General features: G+C 35.8%; 1 protein-coding gene and 1 long non-coding RNA gene across 7 annotated transcripts in view; both read right to left on the minus strand.

Moving 5' to 3' along the window:
- MESR6 (misexpression suppressor of ras 6) overlaps positions 1 to 18,466 on the minus strand; it is an 841,969-nt gene that overhangs the window by 215,462 nt on the left and 608,041 nt on the right. The window lies entirely within an intron of this gene.
- LOC147873653 (uncharacterized) lies at positions 1,272 to 11,585 on the minus strand. Its single transcript, XR_015535488.1, has 2 exons — positions 8,784 to 11,585; positions 1,272 to 2,266 (listed from the first exon to the last, which is right to left on the minus strand). It is a non-coding gene; the product is annotated as an uncharacterized LOC147873653 (long non-coding RNA).

An 18,466-nucleotide genomic window follows, 5' to 3' on the forward strand; every position in this document is an offset into this window, starting at 1 on the left:
GATAAATTATGTGAAAATGAAGTCACAAAACTGGTATCTTGCGACATTATTAATAAGCAATCCGATTATATTCTGTAAGACTTGAGGTTCTCACAGCGGTGAGTATGAAGATTTCCGTCTTCTGGGTTGTTGCGCTGTGTAGTCTGGTCGATGTTTACCAACGTTTCAGAGGTCATACTGCCTCCGTCATCAGGGCGATTCTTAGTATGAAGATTTCTGTCTTCTGGGCTGTTGCGCTGTGTAGTCTGGTCGATGTTTACCAACGTTTCAGAGGTCATACTGCCTCCGTCATCAGGGCGATATTCATCGACCAGACTACACAGCGCAACAACCCAGAAGACGGAAATCTTCGATTATATTCTTTTCGAAAATAGCTCAAGTCAACGTAAGTAAAAACAAAACAATAAAATATTTTTAGGAGAATTTTCTTTTAATTTTTCCATCTGTCCACATACGCTAGAAGTCCTGAAGGGACAGCCAAGATCTTATTTCACGCCGTTCCCTTGAAAAGTTTAAACACAGAACGTCGTTAACATTATTTTACTCGGTGCGTCACATAAATATCACGATAAGTGCAGAAAAACTTCGGAAACCTTCCAACAGTATACTAACTACTTACCTACATCATTAAGTATTCTCTCAGACTCTAAAATACATAAACTTTAATTATACTTTAATTGCAACAACTCAGCTAAAGTTGGTTATGCAACTTTCTGCACGATTTATGACACTTTAACTGAAATTATATGCAATTAAATTTGAGTCTCTGTATGTCAGACTTCTTATCTTATCTATGCCTACATAATACGACAGTTCAACTGCACCAGATAACAACAACCCACAAAAATATATTTATTGTTAGCTTCAAACTGGTATGGCGTTGATTATTTTTTTATACAAGATCAATTTGCCTTGTTGTTCACATCTTCGGTCTAGATGAAAGGAGTTTCGTTTCCGAAACTCTTGAAACGGCAGTCTTCACTTTCTAGCAAATCAAGCTTGACCTTGAGGTCATTCCATCAATATTCAATACATGGACTGTCGGAAATTCCTTCCGCTGAAGTAAAGGCTGGAGCTTGTTGATGACTATTTACCTCGTGTAAATTTCCCTTTACTCTTTCACGATTTCTTCACTTACCTTATGTACTAACAACTCCACACAGCAAGTTCATCTAGACAATCTGATGGTCGCTCAGCTGGTCAAATGTCCTGCCTTGTAGGACAATTAGAATGTCCACTGCCGTGTTACATTTTACTAATAACAATTTGGGTAGTGTTTATATTTATTTCTTAAACTCCACTTCGCAGAGATTTTACATTAAATGTGTTCTTTGATCTTTCTCATATTTTTTGTGCGTGGTAGGAGTAATAGTTCAAAATCATACTGACTTCTCTCTAATAGTCACATACATTCTTGATCGTATGAAAAGATACCAGTTTATAGAAGGTCAAATATACACATTATAGTAAAATTCGGTAGTAAACATACCATTAGTATACATATAAATGCAATTAATAATAAAGAAAACAAGTACAAAATATATGCATTCTCTAAACATAAATGATAAAAACTGAACTAAACATAACATATAATCGGAGGTGTTCCAATATCCAGTGAAGTACAAAACTCAATACAACTCAGCGATAAATACGATAACAAACAAATCATTACATATTCGTGAGAACATAAAACATAGACTATGTAAGTAATACAAAATCTTCCATTGATCCAGTCATATGTTAAAAGAATTTAGAAATCAAACTGACATATTTCCAACAAACTTGATCCAAAGTATCAAAATATATAACAGACCAAACAAAATTAACAAAACATAACCTTTTATTGGTGCTGCCATGTAGCGGAAAAATCCGAAATCAAACTGACAGCTCACACAGCCGTGGTAATTGATGATCCCTTCTCCCGCAATATTTTACCCCCCCCCCCAAGTTTTGGATAGGGATGTTCGCTTAGTCACGAACATGAAGGAGAGTGAGAGAGAGAGAGAGGGGGTTGCAGGTGGGTGGTAGAGATCCTGTTGGTTACGGCTTATTAGAATACAACCATCATGTGATAATCTTGGATGTGAGGTGCTGCTACATATACGATGTAATGTATTTTCTCAATATCGGGGTGAACACAACAGTGTTTTACAATTGAGTGTGATACACAGTGCTCAGTTGTCATTCTACCTGTCTATATTTCTTCATCTGTTCGAAACTGGTGTTAAAAGACACACTCTTCGTGTGAGTCCACACGTTAATAAACCTGCAAACCCAAGATACAAACATGAAGAGAGGAATGTATGATTTGAGGTTTTCACAGAGGTGTGTATGAAAATTTCTGTCTTCAGGGTTGTTGCGCCGTGTAGTACAGTAGAAGTTTACCGACGTTTTCAGAGGTCCTTGCCGCATATTTTATGTAATGCACGATAAAATTGTTGGCCGAAGGAAAGCCAATATTTTCCTACGTACAGACTCACAAACAAGGCAACAAAATGGAAAATTTCCAGAGTAATACAATACATTCAACGGACGCAACCGCTGAAGAAACATTTTCTTCTGTTTCAATTAATTGAGCACTAGAACAGTGTAGCCCTCATCCAGGAATATTTATTTTCGAAAAAATGCATAACCTGTTGGGTTTATGAGAGAACAAAAGAAAATGTCAAACTGTACGTACACAGTGTCTCCCAAGAAAGATGTATGCACACAATTTTTTTTTTTTTGGAGGGGGGGGACATCATGTATATGAAGAATGTAGCGAACAGAACATCCAACTGCTTCTCTAATTATTTCTTCCGCCGTCCTTCATTCATCCCTTTTTTTAACACACTTTTGAACCAGATTTATTCTCATATGCTTTCAAACTCGCCGTTTATAATCACAGTTACATTTCATTTCACGCTATATTACATTTGCAGTCGACAGTTTCGTTAAATATACTGCAAATCATTCGTGTATAAAGGGTAGCAGAAAATGTGTCTGAAACTTTTGCTTTGTTTAATTTGCTCTCCAGTTAGAAATAAACACGAGAATCACAATTCTGAATTCATTATATTGCAGCTTTTGATATCACTTCTTTGAGTGAGAACAAAAAATATGGCATAACAGAATATTTTGTACACCTTCTTCTATAAATTTCAGGCATCGTTAAAAGAAAATGTGACAACAGAAAATGAATTGTACAAATTGCACAGGCTGAGATTCAAGTTTGCATTCAAACTACCATTCTGATTATTTCTTTGGACACCTCAGTCCACTGTGTCGCTAGCGACCTTCTGCCCACAAATTGCATCTATTATCGCCAGTATAGAATATTAATCAACAACTGCATGGTGGAAGGCCTTTCTTCACAAGTTTATAGTTAACCAGTTCCTCAACAAATCTCTGCTTTCGTATAACTAGAATTTTCATTAGTGTGTTTATGAAAACATGTTTCTGAGTATTATTCAAAGCCAGATGAATCCAGGCCTCACCTCACACAATACGTCTGTTATATCCATTTTAATAATATCCTAAAACTTAAGACCAGATCTTGTAAGTAGTAGTATATGCCCTCAGGTGTGCCTTTTGCATATATTTTGTTCTTGCTTCAACATAAATTATTAAGGATATAATATTAATGCATATGAATCAGCAATTGTCAGAATTATAAATTCTGTAGTAAAACAGTAGAATGCATTAAATGTTCGCCACCGAAAGTGATGTACAAGCTCCTGCGACCGCCCTGATATCTACCTAAACTTTATAAAACATTACATCGACATTAGACAAGACGCCATAAAAAGTTACAATCTCTAAATTCACGTAAAAATTTTACAACAGTTCTTTTTTATTTCTACAAACTTTCCATACGTTTTTAGAAGCTTGTGTCCTAGTTAACTTTCCCGACTTCGTTATGTTAGAAACCCAAAGAAAATTAGAAATACAGATTGAGTTGAAGAACCACATTATGGAACACCGATTTATAAGAATACCGACAGTTTCGGAAATGAGTCTTCATTTGCAAGCTTCGTGGGCTAAAAGTGAATTTTACTGTACTTCAATTGTCTTCGTTAGGAAAGCCACCCATTGCTTGGGATGGTTGCTTGCGCGCACGCACTCACACACATATACGCACGCACGCACACTTGCATCACGGGATGTCCCCTTACCTTGTTCGTTCTTTTCTGTCATATGACGTCTGATTTGAATATACACGGCACATGCAAATCAACAATTTAGGGGGCTAGGAGACGCTGCTGTATGCAGATCTTACAGAAATGGGGAGTATTATGTTCGAGGGTTGGAGGCGCTGGTGGAGAATGTCACCAGGCGCGAGCAAAGGAAGGAAGCTAGCAGGGAGTCTTCAGCTTTCAATCAGACATTTTATGGGAAAGACGGTTTTGACAGCTTCACGGTCCATGCTGAGATTACAGGTTAAGGTGGTTCCTCACTCCAGCTTAAAGGATTTTCTCCGACATCCCAGTACGAAGAACAATAAACAAGCTGATAAGTACTAACAATGTAGAAATGAGTTATAAAACTTTTTCGAGTAAAACATCTAAAATCACAGTAATTAAACGTAGTAATGTGTTGATTATAGCGGTCTCGTTCAAGGACCAGGATTGATTATTCGAATCTCACTCGAGGCATAGATATATAAACTTAAACGAGTTTTTTTTTACGTTGTGTTGCGTTCGATTAGGCGCCATTTAACTACGAACAGTTTGTCCAAGAATTCCGACCAAGTGTCTGAAACCTCGTGGTTTCAGAATCAGTTCCCATCGAAACAAGAAGCCAAATGCGCCAAAATTGAAGCGAAATAAAACTAAACTTATTTATTTTAATGTATTAAAATAACTTTAAGAAGAGAGAACTCGACTTCGCGATTTCAATCTGAGAATTAGAAATGTGTAAGTTTTATTGGTGTTACCACAGACATGCTTCTAACAAGACGAAAAGAAAAAAATATTATGAAAATATATCAGCAACAAGTTTTAAACAGAAGAGGCGCAGATTATTAATTCCGAAAAGTGTATCAAATATTAAATTTAATTTACAATTCAACAGAATATGGTCAATGATGGTAAACTCGGAGGAAACGTGATTTAACTTAAAACATTTATTGACTTCATTAACAAACTCCCTAACTATAGTGATAGTTAGCAGTGAGTCGTTATTAGGTAAGTGCTGTGTTTGTTGAACGGCTAGTAAGTTTGAGTACTAAATTTTGGTGTTGAGAAGTGGCTACAAAGACCTGAAAATCTATATTAATTTGTGTGTAACGTAAGTGCGATTTAATTTTCTAGTGTTCATGTTTTGTAAATCAATAAACTAAACTACACATTTTACGAAGAATCGTCTGATAATACCCTATATGCAATTACCAATTATTTTCTTACCTACATTTTATATGTACGCCAATGTTATACGAAAACCGTCTATTCTGATAGAATGTGGCATAACAAATTTACTGTCCATTACAATACTGATGACAAGCTTAAAATGTTATATACCTCTTCTCATTTATCTTACTTTCTTTGTTACATCTTTCATCATTTTATCTTACTGGCCCCTATGCCCCATACCACTATTCTTCCAACTCCTACTGGTTTAGCCATGTATTATCAAGAAAGCATTACATTCTATAGCACTGGTGGGAAAAAGCATCAAGAATGTTTGACCTAAGTGTGAAATAATTGCAGTTCACTGTAATTTGTGTGCCTAGTCCCAGCCTGAAGCCTGGCTGTGGTAAATATAAAATAAATTTTCTGAATGCAAAGCTCTTCAAATGTTACGTAAACACACGAGCAACTACAAACCGTAAGAACGCGCTGGATAAAAGGGAAACTGGTTTGAAAATTTCGATGTTCTACCGCTATGAGCTAATAAAGTAACTGACTTTATGTTTTAATGTAAAGTTATCGTCGGTATGTGCCTCAGAATCGTTGGTTATCACAAGATTGCATATAACTCACAAGATCACAATCAACCTAACTTATTGATTGAATAAATGCGCTTTGACAGCGGCACTGAAGGATTAAAACTGAAAAACAGCATTCTGAAAGTCTTGTTCTCGTCCAAAATAAAACTGTATGAAGTAAAATGACTCCTGTCTTGGCGACAATTCAAATTACTGACGTGCTAGTAGTTCAGTAAATTCGTAGACCTTGACTCTCTCTGGCACAGAAGCCCCGCTAAACGAGGCATCCCTAACGATGCTACGCAGAACCCAGATCAAGTGTGATGTGTGGGGAAAAAAAGATAAAAAGAAATAAGGGATGTTGAAAAACTCACCTCAATTCACCCCACCTATTCTACTTTCTTTATATAATTTTTAAATACAAACCCCTTATGTGTCCCCCTTTGAACTTCATTTGCATGTGCTCTGTATAGGTGCGCCATGCAAGGTCCTCAATGAATGCAATGAGGTTTCGTACGCGCATGCGCGTACTAACAGGAGCCAGCGGCCAGCTTACCTAACGGCTGTTTCTGAAAAATACTTTCAACTCCTTTCAACGACAAATACACACATTGTTTCTCTCATACATGAATATATCAGGAGACCTAGATACAACAATGGTTTACAACAACCTGGGATCTGCTCAATGACATCGAAAATTGTGGTCCGGGAAGGAGATAGAAGAAGGGGTAAGGTTTTGTTAGGTTGTAAAGTAATGGCTAAGAAAGTCGCAGATGGACGAGGAAAAACAGTAAGAGGGTATTATGAATGGCAAATAATTTATTACGTAGAAGATGGGAAATTAAACTAAGCAAAGAATTAAACAAAACATGATTGGAATATGTCTGGAATAATTCAACGGGGAACAGTGGGGGTAGAATATGCAATATATATACAAAATCTGGTCGAAATATCTCGCAGATACTATTCATACTCTGCTGAATAAACGGCTACATTCTTCATATTTTAAATATTATTTCACAATTTTGTTCACATCTTCATGGAAAAGCTCGCCAAGGCAGTCAAATTAAAAAAGGATTATGAAATTGTGTACTCCAGGCGTACTCCAAGTTTCAACATGATTATTGTCCCTTTATGATAATTCATTGATGTTTAAAATTCACAGGCCTAATTGCAAATTTAAATTAATTACTGCAGATATGAAACTACTATTCGCAATATAATCACATTGCATATAGGCCTAACACTACTACAATCAATCATAAATTATTCCACCTTTACTCTCTGTTATTAAATAAAGACCGCAACCAATAACGGTTGTCGAGTTTGGTAGAACACGTTTCATTTCATTCATCAACGTTTTGCAAGATAAGCAGTGTCTCAGTGGCTTAACACACTTCGATATGAGCTCCAAGTAGCGGTAATACAGTATCGATACGATTCCAACTAAATTCTCCCACCACTCATGCTGTAAGACGTAAAATCTTGAAATGTAATTAAAACTTGCATAAAGAGAGATAAGGACGACCTCTCCATAATGCGTTCCTTCATGCATTTGACGAAGGAAAAAACATATTTTAATAGCTATTTTTTCCTTTGTCGAGCTTACCTTCGATATACAAATTTATCTAAAGTAAGGATACTGCTCCTGGTAACAGTTCCAATGCATCCATATCTAAAGACGAAATAGACACAAATTAACATTTTGAATTTGTTCCTAGAATATAAAACTGCTAAGCCAGAAACTGATTACAAAGAGGAACTCAAAATATTTTATGATCAATATTACAAATTTTAGGGTAACAGCACCATACAAATGTATGTTACGTCGCCGACGTTTCGAACATTCTAAGTGACAAAAATACAACCTACTTGAACAAGCTTCAACAACCAACATAATTCACAATAGCATTCATCCACGGTGAGAACCTGAAATATTCTGCAAACCAAATTCTCCGTTTTATGGGACATAAGTTAATGATTGAGATCACTATCGAGAGCCCATGTTTGCTTATCATGACATGAAGAAAATTTGTTCGAATGCATTAAGGAATAACAGCAACAACACCAACACATCAGAAACTGTAAATTACTAAGAATCGTACTACATACGACGTCAAATGTAAAATAATGTTTATATCAATAAATTAGAAATTAAGACAATTAAAGTGTTTCATGATTCTATAAAAGTGAATTATAATACCGAGAGATACTGAGATATGATGTTCTCACGGCAGTACATATTTATATTCTGGTCTTCTGGAGTAAGATAACGTACGGACTTGAAGAAAGATAGTACCAGCGTTTCGGAAGTTCATACTGCAGCCTTGAAGATTGCGGCAGTATGTTCCTCTGAAACGTATCTACTAGTCCACACGGCGTTACAACAACGAAGACGAATACTGACAGAGACATCACATAACAAAATATTTTGATTGCTTAGGTGAAAGTATGTCCAAACAGGTATTTTACTTGATAACTGCAAACCAATGGTAAAGTATTTTGGTTCATAGCTTACTGACATTTTGCAACATGGGCAGTATATTTCAGATGGATGGGCCTTTACAATAAACAGTAATAAGTTTAAAGGTTAGCATCAAACATTCCCTGCAAAGCTAGTAAATACATTACAGAAGCATATGTAACAAGTTAACGCTGAAAACGTGATTAATATCGCCACTTGCAACCCTAAATGGGACTCGAACCCGACACCTCAGGATACCAGACACACACACACACACACACACACACACACACAACTAGTTTTCATGGTGGTGAAAAGAGAATCAAACGTTTAAGTAACCCGAAGCTCAGCTGTGATAAAATGAGAAGCATGTGATGTAAACAAAATTATTTTTTCGCTAACGAATTTGCTAACCTGGCCATGAAAGCATGAGAACCTGTGTTCAATTCTATCACTACTCCGCATATAATCATCAGTCTTGAAGTCCGGAGTGTTATATCCCACACACGATTTAAACTTAGTAAGCAAAAGATAAATCTTGAAGCCTCGATTTTTCATGTCTGCAATGCTGCAAATTTCCATTTCCTCTTCAGAATTCTGACACACAGAAAAAAGGAAACCAAACTATAATTTTTATTAAATTTTTCTCTTTTTTGTGATGAAATACAAGAAACGAGAGAATGAACCTTTCTGTGGAAAAGACGCTGAAAACCGACGCGACGCCCGGGCTGTCGATGTTGACGTCGGACACCCTGATCCGCCATACTGGTACATGCGCGGTGCGATCAAATAAAAAATTGAGTGTGACGACTCGGGGGTGGAGTGACAGAGGGGGGAAAAGGCAGCAAAGAAGACATGTTTTGTATTTGGGGGAGGGATAAAAAAGGAGAGGGGAAAATAAAGATGGAAGAGACGGCGAGTGTGGGGGAGGAATCGAAGGGAGGCAACAGGAAGATGACGAGCGACGAACGAAACGGCTCGCTATTTCGTTTGACGTGTTTTATTCTTCACAATTCTTTCAAATCCTTTCTTTTAACGTATTATTTCGAACTAGTATGACAAGACCTTCAATCTCGACATATAAACCAAATCTTTCCCTAAACCGCATATTTCCGTCGGGCATTATCTCCTTTCCTGGCAGGTTATTCCGATTTTCCATTTCGTTTTATTACATTTCACCATTCAATACATCCACAAACTAAAACGCCTTGAACACTTCCACGTTAAACTGATATTCAATCCATAAACCTCGTACGATCAACACTGAGCACCGCAGACAAGAGTGTCTCCTTCAGTTCAACTATCTAGTGATTCGAAACAGCAAGGAAACGAACCGAGGACAGATTGTCTCCGTTCGAAAGCTGGATTTACTAGATTCCCCCCGTTCTAGTACGCACACGCATAGAGAGAAGAAGGAGCAGGGGGAAAAAGAAGACGGAGAACGCAGAAAGACGAAGAACAAGATGCCAAGTGGGGAGCGTCGCGTAGCGTCCCGGTTCTGTGTGATAGTGTTATTTCTTCCACCACTAGGTTCAAGAAGACTGACTATCTGCTGAAATCTCAACCACCGCTGACAACACGACGGAGAACCGAGGCAAGTTATAGCTCTACCCTAACCCAACCTACAAACACCTCGAGCACACACAAATCTACACAGACAAACTACCTGCAATGCTATTTTATCTGTCTTGTACTGTCTCAATTCAGACGTCATATCGAAAACAAATATTTTAGTCTCTTTTACTTCGTATATTTTTAATGCAGTTATAAAATGATATTTTCTTGGAGTTTAAAAAAATTAAAATTTGTAATTTCGAAACATAAGCTAACCTACGTTCAGTTTTCTAGTTTGTCACGTTAGTGAGTTAAACTAAGTTGATCTGATTTTACTAAATTTATATTTTTTTACATAATAACGTCAAGTTTCAGAATTTCAGTAGACATATATACCTTATTAAAGTATTAAATATTCACGAAAACTGTCGTAAAGTTTCTGTACTTCAATACATTTCGCAATAATAATTTCGTTATTTTACATACGTGCATGCACTTTTATAGAAACATGACGAATCGAACGCAAGCAACTTCATTGTACAGTAAGTCTTCACTCGCGTAACAAATGATTATCAGGACTGTGTCATATTTTAATACACGATTTTTAACTGGTGTTTTGAATTTATCTTAAAATGTGTGCACCTTTCAAAATATGTGAAAGTCGCGATTAATATGCAAACTTTGTAATATTTCCAACCAAGACAAAATAAATTACAGAAAATACCTTGAATTATCTTGAAACGAAGCTATTTTACAGTATACTGAAGAAAATTTTATTCACGTTTAGGAGAATTCGTTATTTGTCTTTCAACTTTTCGGTCTGTTCCTAATAAAGTCTAAACAAATTACATTTCTGTGTTCAGTGCTGCTAAAATACATTTTGTTAATCACCTATCTAAGTAACATGATCAAATTTATAACTGTGCTTGATTAACAACAATTTTATACTTGAAAAGCAGTGATTGTTCGCAATTCTTACTATTAACAAAAAAATCACTGAACATGAGATATATTTATTTGCTTCGTGTTCAGTCTGACTACAAGTAAAAACGCGGAACAAATTGCATCATGTGGCAATTCATACACACGGAAAATCCATCCATTAAGTCTTCACCACAGTAATTCGTAACAAATACGCCATAAAATAACGTTCCCCTCCTATCAACTAGGTCTACGTGCCAAAGACCCGGAAGGTGTCCAGTTCTGTATTTCATTTTACTACAAAAATAAATTACGTGCATGTATTGACGATTTGGACATATAACATTCTGATCCAATTATGCGTGCATTCGAAGTTATTAAACATTTAACGAATCCAATTGAAAGAATTCTGATCGTTAGTTCGAAAGTTTTATTGGTATAAAACCATAACGCGACTAAATAAATTGTAACTCAATCGATTTTCACAAACTCATTACTATAAAAATGATTGAAAATTCACCTAGAAATGTAAGAGAAAATGTATTTCGTTTGTTTGGTGTTATCCTGAAGAACAGCTGGTAACAATTCACAGAGTGCTTACTTGATCAACCAACAGCAATTCCGTTTAAATACAAACATATTCACAATTATGACTCTGAAAAAAGGTAGGAGGCACTAAATCGAACGGGTTGATAGATACTAAATTCTTGGTCAACACGATTCAAGTTATCCTTACGCAGAGCCGACACCACACTGGACATTTCATGCCCGTTTTCCATTACTTACTACATCAATATCCATTAATTTTATTATTGCTTTCACCTCTCCTCCCGTCTTCCCTTTTAATTATCTTCCCACATTCCACGCCCACATTTTAATATTTAATGGTGTATTGTCATTCTCATACATTCCTTATGTTATGTACATTCTTATGACAGTCAGTCATTATTTCAACATACAAGTCTTCCCCACCTATCACCCCCTCGCACACGTCACTTAAATAGCGATTACGTCGTCGTGGCCAGGAACAAACCTGCATCACGTTTCTTCTGGGCGTAAGCCATTCTTCCTCTACGAATGTCCATCTCTGCGTCACTACGGTAATGAAACTCGGTAGCCCCCTTCCGAAACTCACGTAGTTTAAGTCTCAGAATATTATTTTCGCTTATTATTTCATGTATCACCGATACCTACATTACGACGCACATTAAAACAATAAAAATGTTATATCTAAAAAATAGTTCGCCCACAAGTGTTACTAAATTTAATTATACGTAACTGCATAATCTTAATAATTATTAATTAATTCTATCATTGGTTAATTGAATAATGTAACTCTGGATATTTGAAAACTAGGCCCACATCAAATATAGAAAAATCAGTATATAAATTTACAATACACCAACATTATAAACAATTTCCTACACTTGTGCACGAGAACACTTATCATTTTAACACAACATCCTTCTCAACCTTGCACTGGAAGAAATGTAAGACGGTAACGGTTCAGTAACATCGTAATTAACAAGAAACGAGAAATTGTCGTCTAAACCCGTCAAGTCATAATATTTATCGCGCAAATGGTAATTAAAACCTCTCACCTCGTCATGTCATCAGCAATCTGTGAGTTGTTTTTCATCAGATACGAACTTCTGTGGAAACCTGCAACGTTGCCAACGGTTGGTAAGTACCAAACATTAATTAATACTACGTGTTTAGCATGTGAGAATGACTTTAATAATATAAAGTATTAGATGACCGGACGACAGGCAGTTGGCTAGGACAAAAATGTGTATTATTTTCTGTAAGTAAACAGAGTAAAGACGAAAGTTGCCTTTATAAATAGAGAATTCATAAAGCTCTTAATTACTTTATAATTTAGTATAAAATCATTTCATTTAACATAATCATGTGCAAACCGGTACTTATCCACTCTGCAGTCGTTACGAATAAATTATGATAAAACACAAAAAAAACTATAAGGGCATACTCAACTTCAACATAGGTCTATTCCTCTTTAAACATTTAATAATCCCGTTTCGTTCATAAACTGAGAAAATGATGCATTTTATAAAAATATTTGCTACTCTCATAGCAGGATTGAAATTGACATCTGAGTTATAAAAAACAAGAACAGTTTTTTATGTTTCCAAATATTCCTGCTGTTCAGTTGTAAAGAAAACCTTTTGTAACATATAAAAACATAATCTATGTTTCGTGAGTAAGAATACAGAATTTATTAAAGAGATTAAAGCGATCAAAATTTATTCCGTCAGAACGTAAAATAATTCATTCACGTTCTTTGAACAAATATTTATTATTTATAATACTTATCTATAAGATTAATTACTGTTAATGAATATTATGTCATAATTATGTTTTACATTTTTAAAACCTTTTCTGTCAAACAAATGTTTTATTCCATTTTTTGTACGTCTGTAAATGAATTTATATACCGTCATTTAAAAAAGTATTATGCCAAATATGACGAATTTATTCTTCAGGATTTTTAAATCTTCGATACTATGAAATGTACAAATTCCTATGCATTTTATTACCTATAAGAGCATGGTAAATGACGATGGGTAAAAGCCGAATGGCAATTTGGTTACAATTAACGTAAGAATCTTCCAAATCGGTTCAACTTATGTCTACTATTTTAGCCAGTTGGAACTGGTAACTGAAATATTGAAATGTATGTGGAGTAATTAAAAACAATGCATCGTACTTTACAGAATAAAAATCAAACACTCCGTCATAATAATAATACCAACTTTAAGTTGTTTTACAGATAATACAGAGTTCAGTTTACATCCTAGAAACTTACTACAAACTTATACGTTTGTGGCACTATCACAAAACTTTGTATTCAAAGAATACGTAACATTAATTTAATCAATTACGACTGCTAGTACAAGAAAGGGGACTTTCTGCTTATGAAACTGCTTTACATTTGTCAAATGATGGTTGTCAATAACATTAAAAGGATGATATAATTTTATTATGTAATAACAGAAAAGAAAGTTAAAAATATCTAAATATGTAGGCCTATGCTTGAATGATTCATTTAGCATATGACCTGGTGATGACTTCACGTTGGTAACTTTCTTGTTCACCCAACCAGTTTGGACACACGAAAATATCAAAAACTAAAGCACGTGCAATGTAGGATTAAGTACCTTAAATAACGATTTACTCTAACCTACACTACGTATCTCCACTATGTTTCACAAAATCATTAAATTAAAAGAACGTATATTTTAACAACCGTTTAACAATTTTACGATCTAATGTTCATTAAGTTGATACAGATATATGTAATGATACGTGTACTTGCTGACTGGCTTAATCCTGTGTAAATCAAAAGATGTAACACACGGGTAATATCCAAAGCAAACGCTAACACCGAAGGCCATAAACGGACATCATTACCTACTCTCATCTACCTGCCATCCTCACTAGTTTCCCACCCGCTTTTTTTTATCTACCCTCCAAAATGTCGATCTAATTTTTCAAGTGATTTCTCAATCAAAACTTTGATGCACCAAAATCAAAAACCAGTATTGTAAAAAAAATCTAAGACATCCCTAACATTAACAATTCAATATGAAATTTGGTGTTCTTACAGTGGTCAAGATGTCGATGTTTGTCTTTTAAGTTGCACTGCCGTGTGGACTTATAGGTAGATATCAACGTTTTGGAAGAACATACTGCCTCAATCTTCAAGATACGTCCACACGGCGTTACAACCCAACAGATAATCGTCGGCATAACAATTTAGTATTTTAAAATAAACAGTTAAAAAATTATAAATAATGTACTAAAAAGAATTAAAAATAAAATTCCTGTTGATATTTTAATCCGTGAACATCCCTTAGATTAAACTGGAGATGTGTCAAGCATTTCGGGAAATGTTAAAATAAATTAGCGAAACGTATTTAAACAATCGAAAACACGCCAAGTGCTAGTCGCTTGGAATCTGTCACATGTGCAGAACCGCGCGCAAGGCCGATTTCGCCGCGGCGGGCAGACTACTAATGAACACGTCTCCACTTCCACGCGCAGGGTCGTGGCTCTGTTGTCTCAAGCCGGTGCGCTCATTATCATGGGCTTCTGGGGCACGATGTTGGTGCAGGTCGCGTAGCTCCTGCTCCTGCAGCTGGAGTAATGACGTAGTAGCAACAGAAAAAAAAACAACACTGGGAGCACAAGCGAGACAGAGAGAGAGGGAGACACACAAGAAGAGAAGGAGCTAACTTTCTTAAGGACTTTTCACTTGGACCAATCAGCTAACGCGCCGTCGCCAGAACCACGTTGCCTGGCTCATTAAAGAATCCTGCATACAACCATCGTCTTCTCCTTTCATCTACCCCCACCATCAGTTTTCTTCATTTTCAAAATCGTCTTTTCTTTCTTATTCTTTGCGACTTATTTTCTTAAGAACAATCTCATGCGACGACAAGCGATAAAGAACGTTCAGATACCGACTGGTATTCGAGACTCCAAGTAGCCCGGCGTAGAAGAACGCGTAGTAGCGGGTGGGTAGTCTCAGCCCCTTCGTGCGTTGGATACCGGCCACCGAGCCAGCGGCTCCCGCCAACTGCAAACCCACACCTGCATACCATTGATACGTAGCGCTGATAATTGTGTAATGCGACAGGAAGTATATGTGATCTTCCAAACATGGAATTCGGCTTCCGTAACAAAGTTAAAATATACTAATTACTGGAATCGTCAAACTATGTAACGTGACGTAATCTTTATGTGACACAGGCCACGCAGTAGTGTCTTATTAGAGCGCCGATCCACGATTTCCAAATTCACGAGTTCGATTCCCTCTCTATCCGAGCACGACTTGTATAGATGAGACAAGCTTTTGTACTCCTGTGTTCTTCCCCTTTTACCATTTCTTCCTCGTGATTACACACATCACTCAGATAACTGAAATGTAATTAATGTGTTTTTAAAGTTTGAACATTTTAAAGTCCTAAGTCAGATCACGTCTTCAGATTCGTACCTTTCAGTTAATTGTCGAATGGTAAGTGCGATTAACGCAAGAGTATACTCCATACGCAATAATGTTTAATGACGTCGCTAACAACGATGTACAGAGCCACAGTTAAGTAAATATGTTTATTTAAGCTCATTTTTAATTTTATGACTGAGGGAACCAAAATACTAGGCCGTATACTATACGGAGCATTGGCCTTGGAATTTGTTTTAAAATTGTATTATAAAAAGGAACTTCATAGTTTGTACTATTCATAAAATATTGCTAGTGTGTTCAAGTCAATGTGAATGAGATGAATGGGGCATATACAATGGAGGAGAAAAATATGTCAAATTATAGTCGGAATACGTTGGATACACAGAGTGCTTAAAAAACCTACATGTAAATGGGAGGATAATATTAAAGTGACGATTAAGGAAACGGCGTGAGATGGTGCAGATTAGATTAATCCAGCTCAGGACAAGGTACAGTGGCGGGATCTTAGTCTGATCTTAATTTCCGAATAAATTCAAATTTTCATTCGTCGAGGTCATTCCCAAATCTTTGAATCTGCCACATGTTCAAAGGATGTATTAGATGCCTTCATATTTTTATACTTTAAGGATATTTTAGTGACAGACTATAAGACAAGATTTTTATAAAATTCTCTCCTTTACACGCATTTAACGCAAAATAAACGCGGTGAAATTAATATATTATTAATTACGTGCCATTTCTGCACTACACAGCCGAACATTTTACGTGCCGGAAAAAGAAGCACTACTTTAAGTGCTCCGACACATAAAAAAACATGCAATAAAACTTCCATTACACCTTCGTGTAACCCATGACGTAATGCACATGAATAGACGTGGGATTTCGTTGCAAATCAACCAGCTACTAACGACTCAATCTCTGCTTGATAAATTATCTGGAAATGACTCGCCAAAAAGTTCCACTGAATTATGAAGAGACTTTTGCAACAAGCAAAGGCTTTCAGAGGTGACCAGAAACGTTTTTCGGGATCTAAACAAGGCTCGTGCTTATTTTCGTGTTCACAAAATTATGCTACTGAACCATATCCTGCGCTAGATAAATCCAATCTACAGCTTCGCATTTCATTATTAAAAATCCACTTGCACGTCTTTCGAGCGGTCTTGTTCGTTCAGTTTTCAGACTACAATCTTATAGGAATTTGTTATCTCGCCTATTCGTGCTTCGTGTTCAACCCATCCTAATTTATTGGTCATGTTGATAATATTTAATGAATAGCACGGTACAATTTATAAACCTGTTTATAAGACATCTGTTTATATCTTAATTGCGTCATGCTTGTGTTCTTCAATATAATATTTTTTTTATTCACCGTCTTTACACAAGCTTATAGATTGTTAAAATCACATAAAATTATAACATTTCTTCATTTGATATTGTTACATTTTAAAATGACGACATGTTTCGATGTTCATCCCATCATCGTCAGGTCTATCGATTAAAATTTAAAATCTGTTGCACTTGCTGCCCTGCGTATACTGATTTGTTCTACCCATTAGAAGCCTGAAGGTTAAACAAATAAAATCTAATGGGTAGAACAAATCAGTATACGCAGGGCAGCAAGTGCAACAGATTTTAAATTTTAATCGATAGACCTGACGATGATGGGATGAACATCGAAACATGTCGTCATTTTAAAATGTAACAATATCAAATGAAGAAATGTTATAATTTTATGTGATTTTAACAATCTATAAGCTTGTGTAAAGACGGTGAATAAAAAAATTATTATAAGACATCTGTTATTTTAGTTCACTCATCACATCACAATATATCGAACCACCTATTTAAATACACTACAGTTCTTTCTTAACGAATTTCACAAACTCACATTAAACAGCCACATTAGTTAAAGTAAAAATATACACATCCACCGCACATAAACTATTTCATTGAGAAAATAAATGGCCAAAACCAATTATCTCATTTATAATTAATTTCTTTCTTAAATAACTTTAAAATCTCACATTAAACAGGACCACATCCACACCTTCTATTACAATACCCGTCATTTTGAATTCAGTCCTTCGAAAGTCATGCTCTCCATGTCATAAAAAAGTGTCGTGAAACCAAATACCCTGAAAAATAGTCCTTCGGCTACTGCACAAAATATCTGGCGTACAGGTTTCTTTTTACGGAGAATGTCTCATTTTTGCCGTATTACGTGTTAAAATCACACACCATGACATCAGCGTCCATTTAAATATCTCGAATTTGAAACAAAATTCGAACCAAAACAAATAAACAGATAATCAGGTCTAATTAGTATCGTTATTATAGAACAAAATGGCAAATCTCTAATGACACGAAGAGAAATGTCCCAGGTACAAAAAGGAGTAATTAAACCGAAGATCTGTTCCCTTGATTATGAAACCACAAACTGTAATGAAATCACAGGAACAGTTTTTAAGTATCGACCTAACATAAATCTTCACCCTAATTTACACGATTCTCAAGCAATATTAGATCTCACAAAATAATACATAGATATAAGTAAGAAACAAAAAAAACATACTTTGTAAATTGAGAAATTAGACTGCACGATAAAATAAAACGGTTAACACATTTAACAGAATGG

This window comes from Zootermopsis nevadensis, unplaced genomic scaffold (genome assembly GCF_977971745.1).
Source record: "Zootermopsis nevadensis isolate Lab colony 2312 unplaced genomic scaffold, Znev_1.0 Znev_ptg000017l, whole genome shotgun sequence".
NCBI classification, from domain to species: domain Eukaryota; kingdom Metazoa; phylum Arthropoda; class Insecta; order Blattodea; family Termopsidae; genus Zootermopsis; species Zootermopsis nevadensis.